This window comes from Anser cygnoides, chromosome 5, assembly GCF_040182565.1.
Source record: "Anser cygnoides isolate HZ-2024a breed goose chromosome 5, Taihu_goose_T2T_genome, whole genome shotgun sequence".
NCBI classification, from domain to species: Eukaryota; Metazoa; Chordata; class Aves; order Anseriformes; family Anatidae; genus Anser; species Anser cygnoides.
This window is the reverse complement of record NC_089877.1, coordinates 46541760-46557908: the sequence shown is the minus strand read 5'-3', so window position 1 is coordinate 46557908 and position 16149 is coordinate 46541760. Positions and strand designations below refer to the sequence as shown.

General features: G+C 35.9%; 1 long non-coding RNA gene across 1 annotated transcript in view; it reads right to left on the bottom strand.

Annotated features, from left to right (window-relative positions):
• LOC125182328 (uncharacterized) overlaps window positions 1–16149 on the bottom strand; it is a 144389-nt gene that overhangs the window by 64057 nt on the left and 64183 nt on the right. The gene's annotated exons all lie outside the window — the stretch shown is intronic.

Below are 16149 nucleotides of genomic sequence, written 5' to 3'. Positions count from 1 at the left end.
AGATATAATCTTAGATCTAGGTTGCAGAGTATATTAAGAAAACAAACAAACAATCTCCCCCCCCAAAAAAAAAACAAAACAAAAAAACCACTGTTTGGAATAATTACACATTTCAGAGTGGATTCTAGTTCACACTTTTTCTTGTATAACCCTGAAATGGAGACTTGGAGTTAGTTTAAATATCTTTGAGGTTTTTTTTCATGATCCATTCTTATTTGATCCAAAATGGTCAGCATAGTTGACATCATAAAATAATTGCCTGCACTAAAACTTTCCAAAAGAAGAGCTAGTATTTGTTGCTTAACATGTTTTCATTGTTTATTCTTCTTGTTCTTTTGGGTAAGGATCATTATGATGGTTGTAATTTGCATATTAAAAAAGGTAAAATGACAAAGGACTAGCTGTTGGAGATATTCTACTGGATTTAGCCATATTTTCTCAAAGATAAGTTGTTCCAATGGTACACTTTAGAGATTTTGTATCATAGACAATTGAGCAATTTAAAACAAAGATTCTTCCTAAAAATTAGTAATGGGGGAAAGAGCTTGCTGAGCCTCCGCTGACCTACCACATATGCACAAGTATGACAAATATACTTAATGTTCTCATATATGAACATATCATTGAAATTTCATAAAGCTCTTAGTTTGGTTTCCTCTTTTTCCCCTATCTTTAATGGCATCCAGTCATTCAGGAGCAAAAGCTGCTCAATGGTACCAAATTACATTTAAATGTCCAATTTTTTGTCCATGTTATAATACTTATCATATTACGCATAAAGATAAAGAAAGTAAATCTTAGCAACCATATAGTCAAAGCAATTAATTAGCTCATGGTTACATTGAATCCTTTTAAAAGCCAGACTCAGTGAGTCTTTTAAGTAGAGTGAATTGTTCCAGGGATCTCAAAATGCCATCAAGCAACTGCTTTGCACTGTTTTTATTAACAGTATCAGTTCAAACATGCACATCTATTCTAAGCATATATATCTGCTGTGTATATATAGAATACATCTATACCAAGATACAAAAGAATAGATTGAATAACTTATGTGTGGTTGGCCTTACATTTCCAACTGAAAATCACAGATCACGCTGCACTAAACAGCAGCAAACAACATATAAAACAAATGTTGCCTTTTTGTACTTTGAATTCTTGCACAGAATATTAATGATACATAAATTGAGAGCCTTGACTTTAATTATTTAGTATTCATTGTTGGTGGATGATTGGACATGTTAGTCAAATTTTAGGAAGTGTTCTTCCTTTACAAAAAGTGTACTATGTTCTACAAATAAGATGCTAGAAATGGCTATAAAAAAGCATTAGAAGAAAAAAAAAATAAAGCAATTATTTGGCTTTGCAGAAGCTATGGGAATTTCACATTCCATAACAATGACTAAAACTTTCAAGTACTCTTGAGAAAGGGAAAGTACTTAAAGGCACCATTAAAACTGAATGAATCATGTCTCTCATTTGTCATCAATTAATGAAAATGAGTCAAATGAAACTCAAAAAATAAAAAAAACTCTATATTATTCGCACACACACAAGCTTGTTAAATATACAACAAGCATAGACTGTTTTCTGCTGCACTTCCTTTGAGTCTATCCACTCAGTATAATGAGGAAATCGAGTTTTCAAAATCTAAATTATACAGTTGGGTGTCTGAAATAAAGAACTTGATTTTAATTCGAAATGCCTTCATAGCAGAAATACAGGAAGATGGATTTTCGCCCTCTCTTACAGAACAACAATCTCAGGCACAGAAACTACAAAAATCAAACATTTTATTTTTGAATTGCTGATTCAGAGTCAGAGTATATAACATGCTTTAAATCATGACAAGATCTCTATGTCACAAAGACCAGTCATCAAATCATAGAATCATTAAGGTTGGAAAAGATCTCCAAGATCATCTGGTCCAACCATCAGCCTACTACCAATGTCACCCACTAAACCATGTCCCTGAGCACCAGGTCATTCATACTGAAGATAAATTAAGCATGATTTTATGTGAAAAAAAGTATTAAAAAAAAAAAGTTACTTAGAGTTTTTAAACAGTGCAAAACTATCAATTTCTTTTTATGTGATCACGGTCAAAGAATGAAATTCTATCTTTCAAAGCTCTCTGTGCATCTCCAAGTCTACTGATCTGAGGAAGTCTGGAAAGTTTAGGTCTTTTTTTTCACAGGAAGCAAATCATTTGTGACCTTAAATAGTAGTGTGTGGCTCACCAACTATTAAAATTTTTATTTGCAAGTTAGATGAGGATGAAAAAACATTTAGCAGTCTTGCCAATGTAGAAGGAACAGTTTCATAATCTGCAGAGCATATAAAATGGTTTAACTACTTCAAAAAGAAAATAAATGCCCTGTATTCACATCTGTCTCTTTAAGATCTCTAGCTAGCTATGTATTGTATGAAACTGTGATTGGATGTAACTGGATTGCTGAAGAATGGGAAGGGAGGAAAAAAGAGTGTGTAAAAACATCTTATGAGGCTATGTAAGCCCTAATATCTTTTCTCTAAGAGCAAAATAGAGCTCACATATTGCTGGGCTGGACAAGGAAAGGTTCTGCTCTAAATTGTATTCAAATATTTGCAAGAAATTCAAGCGATGGCTGAAGTTGCTTGAACTTTTATAAAGTAAAATCCTGAACAGTCAAACCTAAATTGAATTTAACCACTTCTAAAAGGGCCAATGTTTTGCTTTTTAGTTTTGAGTTCTTTTAAAGCCAAAGATCATCTAACTTCATGTAAGAAAGAATTTCTACCCCCATTTCAAAGACGCTAAATAGTCTGTGTTATATGCTAAAATTAAGAATGCTTAGCATGGTTTAGGTAATCAATTTGATGGAATGTATTGAATGGAGTCTTCCTTTGAGGCTTAGAGTTGTGTTAGTAAAACTTGGGGCATACGTATCAAATGGAGCAGAATGAAAATCATACCTGCTGAGCCGAACACTTTAAATTGCTTTATCCTACTCTTAAATCAACAGTAATTTATTTATTTCTGTGTGGAGAGTGTTTTCAAAACAGGGAAAGAGAGAAGTTGGAGTGGAGATCCAGAGAAGGACGAGTGCAATGTTTGTTTCCTTGCTCTTGCAGCTAGTAGCAGCCAGGCGTGAACACATTGCTTGTTCAGAATGCTTAAATGCAGATGTGCCAGCTTGATCCTCTAGTGTGCCACAGTTTGATACCTTACTATTAAGGCAGCAAATAGCCTTGGGCATGTGAACTGCGCTGTAAGCTGGAAGAATAAGAAGTTCTTCACAGGAAAGCCATGCATTTTTATATTTATTTCTATTTCTTTACAAATGGTGTGGGCTGTGTATATGCTTCATTAGAAAGATTACAAAAGATACTCAAGTATACACATGAATAAGCCTGAAATAACTAAAAGGCATAAAGACATTAAGTTTCCAGTCTTCCTGGTTTTGGATGCAACTGTTCCAAATGAAAGACTGACAAGTTATTTACTACATTGAATTATATCATGGGTATCATATTTATTATCATATACACGTGTAGGCAAAGACTAACAGGAAGACTGTGTGAGGTGGTGCTAAAGTGGAGGAAGCACTATATACTGGGGAAAAATAAAAATCAAACATCACTGTAAAATAATACTGTAGAGGGAACGGTGAACTTGAGGCATCTGAAATAAGTAAGTTCCCATCAAATTTAGACATTCTTTTATATTTCATAAACATTTCAGAATTCTATATTCAGTGATATATCAGTTTTACACTGTCTCTTGTTTAAGATTTTGTTCAAGATTTGTGGACAGCTGTCCCATTTAACAGGCAAAAATATCTCCCCAAATCATCTTCTTGCATGGTCTATACAGTATAACTTTAGAAAGCACATCTCTCTATGTCATTCTATTATAGGAAAGCTCACGGGAAACGTTCAAGATATGACTTCCTAATTGTAAATGAAATCTGATGATCAGATAAAGGTTTTAGATCTATGAAATTAGCTTCCCACTTGATTAGGCAAGCTCTAGTTTGATTACAATGTTGTTCATTATATAGACTTTTTATTGTTGTTGTTGTTGTTCTATGGGATCTTAGGGAAAAAAAGAGATTCCTTATCAAACAAAGCAAGGCTTATTTATTTAAAGTTGTTTTCTGTTGTGTTCTCTTGCACTTAGATTCTTAAATGTTTGGAGAAACAATCTATTAGATAACACTTTGGTGAAAAGATTATGAATCAAATACAGACAAAAGAAATTATTTGCTCGATACATGTTTCATATATTGGAAAATTTTCTTGGCACACATGTAGAGTGAAAAAATAAGGGGTAGGAAAATTACGATATCTAATTGAAAAAACAAAAAACAGCCATAATGGATCAGTCCAGTATTCCGTTTCTTACAACCATCAAAAGTGAGGTCTAGAAAACAGAAAAAAAAATACCTAGGGTGTGAAAATATAATATTTCACCTAAATAATCTCCTAGTTTGTAACCACTTAGGGCTAAGGGTGGACTTTTCTCCTATTAATTTGTCCAGTCTTATTTTCAACCTATAGTACTTATTACTGTTTAGAATGTTCTACAAGGAATTTCACAAGTTAAAAAGACTGACTTCCTTTCATTTTCTTTCAACCTGCTATCTGCTAGCTTCATTTGATGACTCACATATATAAACCATTTATAGTTTCTGCACATGCTTCAAACTAAAGGCCATGATATTGGTAATTTTTTATTTTTTTTTTCCCAAGTCAAACAAACAGTTAAATGAAATGCAACATACCTTAGAGGAGCTACAGTCCAGTTTCAGTTCAAACAATAACTAAGTAATAGATAACTTCCGAATTTATCTAATCATGCTCTTCCTTCCTTTATAAACTCAAAAATTGTCATTGGCATCTCAATAAATCATAGTAAATAAAGCACCGACAATTTTCATTGTGATGAGAGTAAACAATCTGATGAACAAATTTCAAAAGTTTTTATTGAGAAACAAGAATAACCTGATAACTAATTAGTTGCTAGCCCATTGTAGATACCTCTTTTGTCACGATTTTCCTTCTAAAATGTTAAGCATCTTCTAACTTTACTTGAATGGAAAACATAGTGAAAGCATTTAAGAGTATTCAACAAGGTGTACATGTCCATGGGGGACAATGTTAATTATCACAGTATCACAGATTTCTAGGTTGGAAGAGACCTCAAGATCATCGAGTCCAACCTTCGACCTAACACTAAGTACTCCACTAAACCATATCGCTAAGCTCTACATCTAAACGTCTTTTAAAGACCTCCAGGGATGGTGACTCCACCACCTCCCTGGGCAGCCTGTTCCAATGCTTAATAACCCTTTCGGTAAAGAAGTACTTCCTAACATCCAACCTAAAACTCCCCTGGCGCAACTTTCGCCCATTCCCCCTCGTCCTGTCACCAGGCACGTAGGAGAACAGACCAACCCCCACCTCTCTACAGCCTCCTTTAAGGTAACTGTAGAGAGCGATAAGGTCGCCCCTGAGCCTCCTCTTCTCCAGGCTGAACAATCCCCGCTCCCTCAGCCGCTCCTCGTAAGACTTGTTCTCCAGACCCCTCACCAGCTTGGTCGCCCTTCTCTGGTCTCGCTCGAGCATGTCCATGTCCTTCCTGTAGCGAGGGGCCCAAAACTGAACACAGTACTCGAGGTGCGGCCTCACCAGAGCCGAGTACAGGGGCACAATCACTTCCCTAGACCTGCTGGCCACACTGCTTCTTATACAGGCCAGGATGCTGTTGGCCTTCTTGGCCACCTGGGCACACTGCTGGCTCATATTCAGCTGACTATCAACCAATACTCCCAGGTCCTTCTCGGCCAGGCAGCTTTCCAGCCACTCATCTCCCAGCCTGTAGCTCTGCTTGGGGTTGTTGCGCCCCAGGTGCAGGACCCGGCACAATTGTTGCATTTGCTAGTACATAAGGCATGGATGTAAACATTGCCTCTGTGTGATAGAGAAAATTATTCCAAAAGCATCTCATATGTCATCTCAGTTCAATATACTACTCCTATCAACCTGTAGATACCATGTGCTGTTGGGCCATTTCCAATCTATTACTAATTTTTGAGTTGTCAACTGTTCTAAACATAGCATATCATAGCATATAATAACATACAGTTATTTTTCTTTTCCAGTAAGAGGTGTTTCCATAAATAGCCCATTGAGTATGGAAAGAGAGAAGAGGAAAAACAATAAACAGTGATCTATCTTTTTAAATTAATTCTATTTATCCAGAAAACAAATCTAATTAAAGCTTCTAATAAACAAATGGAGTGAAGACTCAGATTTGGATTATACATTTCCAGTCAGATCCAGAACATATTATCAAACTTTCTTTAGTAAGCCTTAGGATTGCAGTTTTTCATTTGGGTACCACAGGAGAACAAAAAAAAAGATGCAGTCACTGCAACTGTGCTGAAGGTATGTAAGTAAATCACAGAATCATAGAACCAACCTTGGTTAAAGCCCCAATGCTTGTCAGTGTTCAGTAGCCATTTGGATAATGTTCTCAATAATATGTTTAGTTTTTGGTTAGCCCTGAAGTGTTATGGCAGCAGGAAGCGTCTGTTTTTTGAGCTAAGAGGAAAATGGGGACAAATTGCAACAGAGGACTTGTAGTAAATCTACCCAACTGTCAGCTTGCACTGTTGTTTTTTGAGTTTGAATCTGTTAACACCACAGTATACTCATATGTCAGAGTACACAAATAGCTATGTATCATAAATGTATACATTAAACATCAAGTACATCCAAAACCAGAGAAAGAAGCATTTTTAAGTAAGGAGGCTTACTTCAAATCTCAAGATTCTGATCCCATTCTGCTTACAAGAGTAGATTTATATTTGGACTTCACAGGTCACTCTGATTTTGTCAAAACTAATAATTCTATGCACTTCTACATCTTGCAGCTCTTCTGGTCTGTTTTTAAAACCCTAAAATATCCTTCCTTATTCTCAATGTCTATTTGTACCAATACATAAAGTAGGTGGCCACTGATAGCAGAAAATTACCAGGCCAAATTCTTAATCAAAGTAGGTTCAGATAAGTAAATGCTCTGACAGATTTTTTTTTTCTGTATGTTTTGAAAAGAGTAATTGTGTTAAAAAGCATTGTTTCAAAGCAACCACACTCTGTTTATTCTCTATTTAAAACAAAAGGCAAGATTCTGCTGCCTTAACTTAAGCATGACTTAACTATGAGTGTAATCTCCTTCAAAGATGATAGAATTGCTACTCTTAAAAAAACATGGCAACATCAGACCCATCTTCTTTATTTAAGCATTCATTTAAAGAATGTGTTCTAGACTGATGAATATATTACAGGAACTACAATTGGACCTGTCAAAGGAATATAATTTGCTTTAACTTGGATATGAATAATTTTGCAGCTGAATCATTCGTTCTTGCAAGAAAAACGCCAGGTTCCTCCATGAACACATGACAGTGTACTTACATTTCACTGTCCAGCATAACAACATGTAAAAGGTATCTCTGCTCTTTCCTTTTGCATTGCTGTTTGCTTAAGTCTCTAGTATGTTTTTGGCATTTTTCTTCTGCAAATCAGATACTAAATCCTCTGAAGAGCTTGCATTGTTCTTCCCCAGCAGAACACACTTGCACGTTCAAGCAAAAGGAATTAACTTCCCTTATGTCCAGGAAAAAGAGAAATGATGAACAGTTCCTGATTTTTTGTTTGTTTGCTTGCCCGCTACAAGATCATTAATAATATTCTGTAAAATCTATTCTTAAACTACTGTTCTTAACTACTGTCTTAGGCTCCTTGAGAGTTTCTTAAACAGTTGTTAAAATAATAAATAAATTAATAAGGTTGCCTGAAATCAGATGAGTGGATTGGAAGGTACTTTATAGTTTTATGCTAATGTGGCACGTCAGTAGGATTCAGGTGCATATTACCTCAGAAAAGAAACAGTAAAGACACTCTAACGGACAATCCAGACACTCAGCATTCAGTTTCCCACCTGCACAAGCACATAAACCTAAACACAGCTTTTGCTAATATTTTTATTTATAGGAGGATCAGAAAGGAACCTGTCACACCATGTGGTTTCCAGTGTAAACAGGAAACATTTTCACAAGATTTTACCATTTTCAAAAATGAAAATGTTTTGCAATATACGTATCTTGATGTTGCACATCAAATAAGCAAATAAATATGCCATGCATACAAACACAATCTCAGAATTACATGGCAGTCTCACAGACACTATCCATCCCTTTAGTCTTTGTGTACTCTCCCCTCAAAATTCATCTAAAGTTGATACAGAGCCATATTTACTACAAACATGTCTAAACAACCTTTTTGTTAGCACAGTTATAGCATTGTTTTTCAGACTTATGTCAACTGCCAACAGAATAAATATATGTTGCTATATAGTAGTCTGTTATTTGGCAGAAGAAGGAACTCATTTTAAAACACATTTCTGATCCTGTCCTGGACATGATAAATATGGCCACACCGAAGGTCCATGTAACTGAGAATTCTGCTGCAATTTGGGAATATTTAGAGAGAAGTATGTTCAAGAAAGTATTCATCTATGCTTTAGATATTTATCCCCCAGTAAGTCTACCAACTTGCTCTAGGGACATCCTAAACCAGAAGTCATACCACTGTATTAAAAATGCTTCATGATTTTTTTCCTCTTTGAATTTGTCAGTCATTGTTTTAAACTGTTGTTATCTTTTAGTTTAATTTCACATTAGTAACTGAAGTTATACTATTTTCTATTTTTGTACATGCTTTTTGATACTGCTTACTTTATGTGCCGTAAGATTGGAAAAAAAAAAAAAATCCCCACCTTTCTTCACCTCTCTTTAACCCTCACGATACATTAAGTAAACTTTAAGCGTGTAACCATACTCTGTATAATACAGAGCCTTGAAAAAATTATTCCATCAAATACTATGGTCACACTGATGCAACTGAAATGAACAGATTGATTTAACTTGATTCTACAGTACATTTTAACATAGTTTGGCCCTGAGGGCCAATAGTTTGAGGGCAAACTCATAGTTTGAGGGCACACTATGGCCTCTCTTAGTGAGCTAAGAGAGCTTCACAGCAACTTCACATATTTTTGTCTACTGCCAAGTATCATAATTTCCCATCCATTTTGGCTCAGAGAAACTTGGCAGAAAAAAAAAAATATGTGAGCAGTATTGAGATATTACAGTTTTCAAGCTATTTAGGAAGATTTTAACATTTTCTATTCTGTCAAACTTCATCATTAAAATATACTTAACTTGTAATAAAGGAGATGCGTTAGGGGTGAATGCATAAGGATGGAAGTAACTTGATAACTACTAGATCTCTCAGACACCTACTCAAACACAAAGTTAACTACTTAAATAACTCAGAATTATTTGACATAGTTTAATTTTTGTTTGGTAGGATTAGTGGTGGATGTAATTGCCTCTGTAACTATGGCATTCTTCTGAGCATTAAAAATTTAGAACAAATTAGGTGCATCAACTACTCAACCTTAGAATGCCATAACAGAGGCATTTAACAAACACTGAAGGGAATTCAAATATAAAATAGCATCAAAGTCTTTCTCTAAGAAACAAATAAAAGAACTAACAAAACTAACAACAATAAAAATAATCAAGAAAGTGAAATGCTTGTTCGTTATTGAAGTACAGATTCCATTTCAAGGGAAAGCAAATTAAAGTAAAAAAACAACAGCCTCTTCTAAAGAAACTCAGGTTGTGAAGCAAAAATTTACCTCAAAGTTTACCTCAGATTTTACACATCTTTATAAACAGCATATAAATTATTAAGATCTCTTAATAATAAATTAGAGCTTTTTAAAAGTAAGAATTAGAAGATCAGCATCATTTTAACCATTTTATAAGGTAAATCTGGTTTAGCTTGGAGAAGAATAGATCTGCATTAAAAGGTTTTGTATGGTCTGAAATAGCTGAAGTTAACTTTTTCTATCCCTTCTCAAATGGTTATAAAATTACTTCCATCTCTCTGCATCATTGCCAGTAAAACCTCATGAAATAATCTCTTCATGCTGATCCTTATCATTCTCGCTTACCTTTTATAAAAAGGATGAATCACAATGTTGAGATTTAATTTAAAAGTACTCTTTGCCTTACCTCAACAAAAGAGAACTTGGTCACTTATCAATTGCTACTTTCACCTACTGAATGTCTTTTTAGAAGTTGTATCTATTTTCAAAGAAAATATATTAACGTAAAATTCAATATATAAGGTCAAATGCCCCTATCCATTGACAGAAAACTCTTTTTGGAAACAGCAGGTAACAAGATCAAAGTGTACATTAAATTCAGCTGGAAGACTGCATCGGGTTAGTTAATGGTCATTTATGGAAACTGTGTGACTTCAATAGCTCTAACATATCTTCTAAAAAGCAACATGACATGGGAAGCTGTCAAATCACAAACATGGTTGCTTTATGTAGGGGACTGTATTACAATAGTGCAAAATTCTAAATTATCATGATGTTATTTTCCACATTTAATACTTAGCGTTAAACTTCAGTTTTAATACATATAGGATAAGAATTGTTATCTCGGATAGTCTCAACTCAAGAAATATCTATTTCAAATGTTTGACAGGCTTTTTTGAAGGTTATGACACCTCTCAGCCGAATCAGTCAAACCACCTGCCAGTATTTCTGCAATCAATATGCAGATTGCCTAAAATGGCCTTCTGTAGTTAAGAAGTGAACTGAGCTTGAAGCATATCAGTGCTCAGCTGCTCCCTTGGCTACTCTTTTAAGGGTGGCATAATAACAGCTAGTAATTCTGTTACATCAGACATGATAAAATGAATTATCCATTTAGCAGGTGTTAGGTATTTAAGTCTGTAACGATAGTATTTTTTTCTCATCGAATGACTTATGATTTGCTGGAAAAATCTAGTAACATATATTCAGGGAGACCTGGGAAGAGTTATTTTTAGTTTATCAATGTCTATGTACCAATGTCTGTTTAAGACTCATAAAGCTGTTGTGACTAATCATATTCTGCACAGTAGGACCATGACCCAACTTTCTAATAAGCTTGCTTTGATTTGGGGATAGGAAAGGGAGTAAGAGATAAATTGAAAAGCTGAAGTTCTTGTTCCTTTTTCCACTCAGTATAAAGCATACATGGCTATGTTCACTTTCTTTTGTCCTAGACAATCACATTAAACCTGGGGAGCTGAGCCCTGGAAAGTTAGAAGGATTTCATTGAAAAGGATAAGAGCAATTGGATATGATAGGATTTACACCTCTTTGGAAATTCTTATTGAAAACCTATTATATTTGTGAGAAGTTGTCTGTCCAAGCTGAACTGGGAACTTGTTATCATTGTACTTAATCTTTCAAATGCTAGTTGAACGGCTATGATATAAAGAGACACAACACTACTCTAGAACCTTCATTTCTTTCACACCTGACTATGAGAAACATAACTTGATTACAGTGTACAAATCATAATACTGTTTTATTCTATTGCATCATTACCACAAATTTTCAAATAATTACAACTATATGAGAGGATTATTTGTTTTGTTTGTTTCCTAAATTCCCTTCTAATACTTTCCCTTTTAGTAAAAGAGTGGCATTCATCCAGGGTTGCTAATAGGACCAGCATTATTAATGCCATTGTCAGCAATATGGACAGTGGGACTGAGTGCACACTCAGTAAGTTTGCTGATGACACCATACTGTGTGGTGTGGTTGACATGCTGGAGGCCAAGTGCAAGGTCCTGCATCTGGGTAAGGGCTACCCCAAGCACAAATACAGGCTGGTCAGGAAATGGATTGAGAGCATCTCTGAGGAGAAGGACTGGGGGGTAGGTTGATTGATGGGAAACAGTATGAACCAGCAATGTGCACTTGCAGCCCAGAAAGCCAACTGTATTCTGGGCTGCATCAAAAGAAGTGTGGCCAGAAAGTCGAGGGAAATAATTCTCCCCCTCTCCTCTGCTCTTGGGAGACCTCACCTGTAGTACTGTGTTCAGCTGTGAGGCCCCCAGCAGGTCCACGGACCTGCTGGAGCGAGTCCAAAGGAGGGCCACAAGGATGATCAAGCAAACTTACTGTGTGAGGACAGGCTGAGGGATTTGGGGTAGTTCAGCCTGTAGAAGAGAAGGCTCTGGGGAGAACTTACAGCAGCCTTCCAGTACCTAAAGAGGGCCTACAAAAAGCTGGGGAGGGACTCTTTGTCAGGGAGCATAGTGATAGGACAAGGGGTAATGACTAAAAAAGGGGTAGATTTAGATTAGATATAAGGAATTAGTTCTTTACCATGAGGGTGGTGAGTCACAGGAACAGGTCGCCCAGAAAAGATGCAGATGCCCCATCTCTAAAGTGTTCAAGGACAGGTGGATGGGGTTCTGAGCAACCTGGTCTAGTGGAAGGTATTCCTGCCCGTGGCAGGGGGGTCAAAACTAGATGATCTTTACAGTCCCTTTCAACTTAAACCACTCTGATTCTAATTTGGTGGATGCTGAGAGATTTTATTAAAATGCCAAACTAAATTCACCTCTGTTAAACAGAAATATGCTTTCAGATTCAGAGACTAATCTAGGAATTTACGCACAGCCACGGTGAACTTCACAGGCCTAACCACTGCCCTTTATTCAGATATGATATAGGAGTAATCATTAAAAGCTGATGCACAAGGCAAGCCTTAAACAGCAATTGAGCAACTAGGCTTAACTCATTTTCTCTATTGGCTGATAAAGTAAATGCAGGGTCACAGCATAGGCTGGGGGTGCTGTAAGTCTGTGTGTCTGCAGACAAAGCATAAAAATGCAGAAGAAAAAGAAAAAACAGCATAAACACTGAGGTAGAAGTCTGAGCAATGGGACTAAATAAATGAAAAACAGCTAGAGTTTGAGGCTTAAAGTGCTGATGTCTAAAGGCCTGGAAATCAGAACAACTACCATTTATGTTATTTTTGTTGTTTTATTCCTTTTCATGTATATGTTTTATCCTGTGGAAGTGACAATGATTTCAAATAAATCCTTTGATATCACCAATTTCTTCTTCCAGCAAATACTTTTTAAGTCCACAATATTTAACTATAATTTTTTACCACTGTCATCATAACTATTTGTTATATTTGTTTACATTTTACACAGAATTTTCACTTCTGAAATTAAGGGCTTTTTTAATATATTGATTTATTTTTTTTAATGATTTCATCTTAATATTCATTTATTCAAGCCAACAAGTGGATTATTCTGTAGTTCTACCATGATTTTGGCATTTATTTATATTTTTCAAACAATTTTTAATATGAAATTTTGCTTATATTTTATAAGTGCCTGTTTCAGTGCTCCAAGTTGTTAACAACTACATAAATGATGTAGCCTACCCAAATGAAGGGGAAGAAAGCTAAGTAGGGGTAGGAAAAGCATGAATTGCAGACATTTTAGATGATGGACCTTATGAGATTCTCTCTATATATCACCATTATCAGGAGATATGTATATTTTTAAAAGTCTTTTTTTTTTTTTCCTTTGCTGTTTCATATCTGCCCAGTGAAGAGCAGTAAAGGTCTGAAAGATAATATTTATCATCTGTCAGGGTGCTGGCTGGGGGCTCCTGGCAGGGCACAGGAGGGCCTAGCATTCAGTGCCTGTCTTACTACCCCAGCCAGGAGCAGGGTAGCTGGGGATGCTGGGGCAGCCTCAGCCCTCAGCACTGAGCACCTCCCTGGGGATGTGGACATGCCAAGGCCAGGATACAGGCCCTGCTCAGTGGGGACCATGGCAAGGCAGGGCAGGGCCATAGGGATCTGGAGACGAGCCCCACTGTGGCCTCTGTGGGGCAGGGTCTGACAGGTGTCCTGGGCCACAGCAGGGTGGGGGAACGCTGAGGGCTGGGCAGCAGCAGCAAGGCCTGTGGTGGGTGTCCTCAGGGGCCTGACATGTGGAAGGAAAAGTGTAAAACTTATCACTTGAAGAAATTAGTATCTCTTTACTAAAGGAAAGCATTTCATCTCATTTATGACACAGTATGATTTAGGCATAGTGCTATGCTAAAACAGCTATATTATTCAAGCGGTGTGCTAATATCTCTGTATGGCATTATTGGTGTTGTGTCAGCCTCTTCAGAGCTACTCCAACAGCACCTGTTCAGTGACTCAGTCACCCTAAGTACATGCAAATCATTAAAAGTTAAACATGTTACAACATTCAAGTAGGCATTCAGAGTGAAATTTTCACTAGAACTAACTGTTCACCTTTGTTTCCTGTCACTAGACACTGACCACATCATGCCATTGCTATTCAGTTTATAGGAGTATTGTATCAGTTCATAGAAGTGTTACACTGACTACAGCTCATGACAGCAAACTCCTGAAAACCTCCTGCAGTACCAGAGAGGCAAAATTAAAATAAAGGTTAATGTCATTTTTTATGGTTGACTGGTTCTTTAAATAGTCCAAAGGGAAGGTAGCCTCTGAAGCCTGATGTATTTATTAGTCTGAGGACCATCAGAGTACTAAATACACCTGTCAAAGCTAAGCTTATCATATTGTGAGAAAGAATTACAAATGGCTGTAGCAGAAGTAGCAAAATCAGCAATACTGCTCTCAAGTTAGCACTGACGAAACAAAGATGGCAGAAGAAAACTAAAAAACATAAAACTGAAGAGTAGTATAATTTACAACCTCAAGATTAACCTTTGCAATATCTATATATATATATTGGTAAACGTAAAAATACACAAGAAAGAAAATACACATTTAGTATGTTTGATATGTGTGTGTAGGAAAAATAATCCCATGGTTTGTATCACATATCATAGAGGTTTTTTATAGATGGTGATGATTTAATTTGCCTCAGTGAAAATTCTGGATCAATAGCTATACAAATTCAGCAGTACTATAACGGTAGAGTAGGAAAATATCATATACATAGTATTGGCCAGTAAATACCATTCCTCATATGGAAGAATTTCTTTGCTGGTCATGAATTCATTTTCAATCACCTGTTTGATTCTTGTTTTTTCCAAAACAAGTCAAATAAAGTGAGAATTACAGACCACAGGTTACAATAATTGGGTTGATTTTTGTTTGTTTGTTTGTTTTATTTGTTTTAATGTGGTGGTGGGGAGTGCACTCTGATTTTATTAGATAACTACACTGACTGGTCAGTTGAGCAAGTAATTACACCCTTAAGTCCTAAGCACCTTCTGGCCTAAATAGCCTACAGTATTGAACAAATAGAAGTTGGGAGATGAAAGAATTATCAATAAGAATATGAGAACAGATGAGCAAAGTAACTCACCAAAGTTTAAAAAGGCAGAGTAACAATGTGTATCTAAGTCTGGCGTAGGTCCACAACTAAACAAATTCTTAGTAAAATCAACAAAGATTTTGACCACTGCTGACATTGGCCAGATTTGAATCAGAAATCTCTAAGCGTGAAGGGTGCTTACAAGGGCGCTTATTTTCACTGTTCTGGAAGTTATGTTGATAATAAAAATAATCAAAATAATAATTAATATAAATCCTGCCAATATTAGATTGCTGCATATGCTATATGTATTTAAAAAGAGAGAGAGAAATGCGTCTTGTGCAAGATTTTTTTCTTGTGCAAGGACGAGTTGTATATATGTATATACACCTTCTATTGGTTGATGCATAAAGTTTATTGATGTGTTTGTGCTTTAGATATTTGCCTCTGTAATAAACTGCTGTTTTATGAATTGAGCTGATGTATGCAAGGAATACTGGTTGGTGTATAGATCAATACTTGGATAAAGATATTCTCTGTGGACATATGAGTCATACTATTTTGACATTTAATAAATTGGATCAGAGCATATGCATCTTTGGGTAATAATTTCATTTGTAACCTGTATTTGTAAACACAGCTGTAACTTACTAAAGTTGCATTGCTGAAGATCTGTAAAATACTTTGATGTATTATTATGAATGGGGTTTAATGGAAACCATAAAAATAACTACAGAGTAATTATGTAGGTGGGTTGACTGTTTATCTACATAAGATCATATCAGATGGGTTGCTTAGTTGGTTTTACTCAGGTATACAGTAAGTTATGCAGGATCTGTACAGCAAGTACTCCTTAAATGTATTTCCTAACTACAAACACCACCTATTAATCAATTACGTACCTCCTTTCAAGGC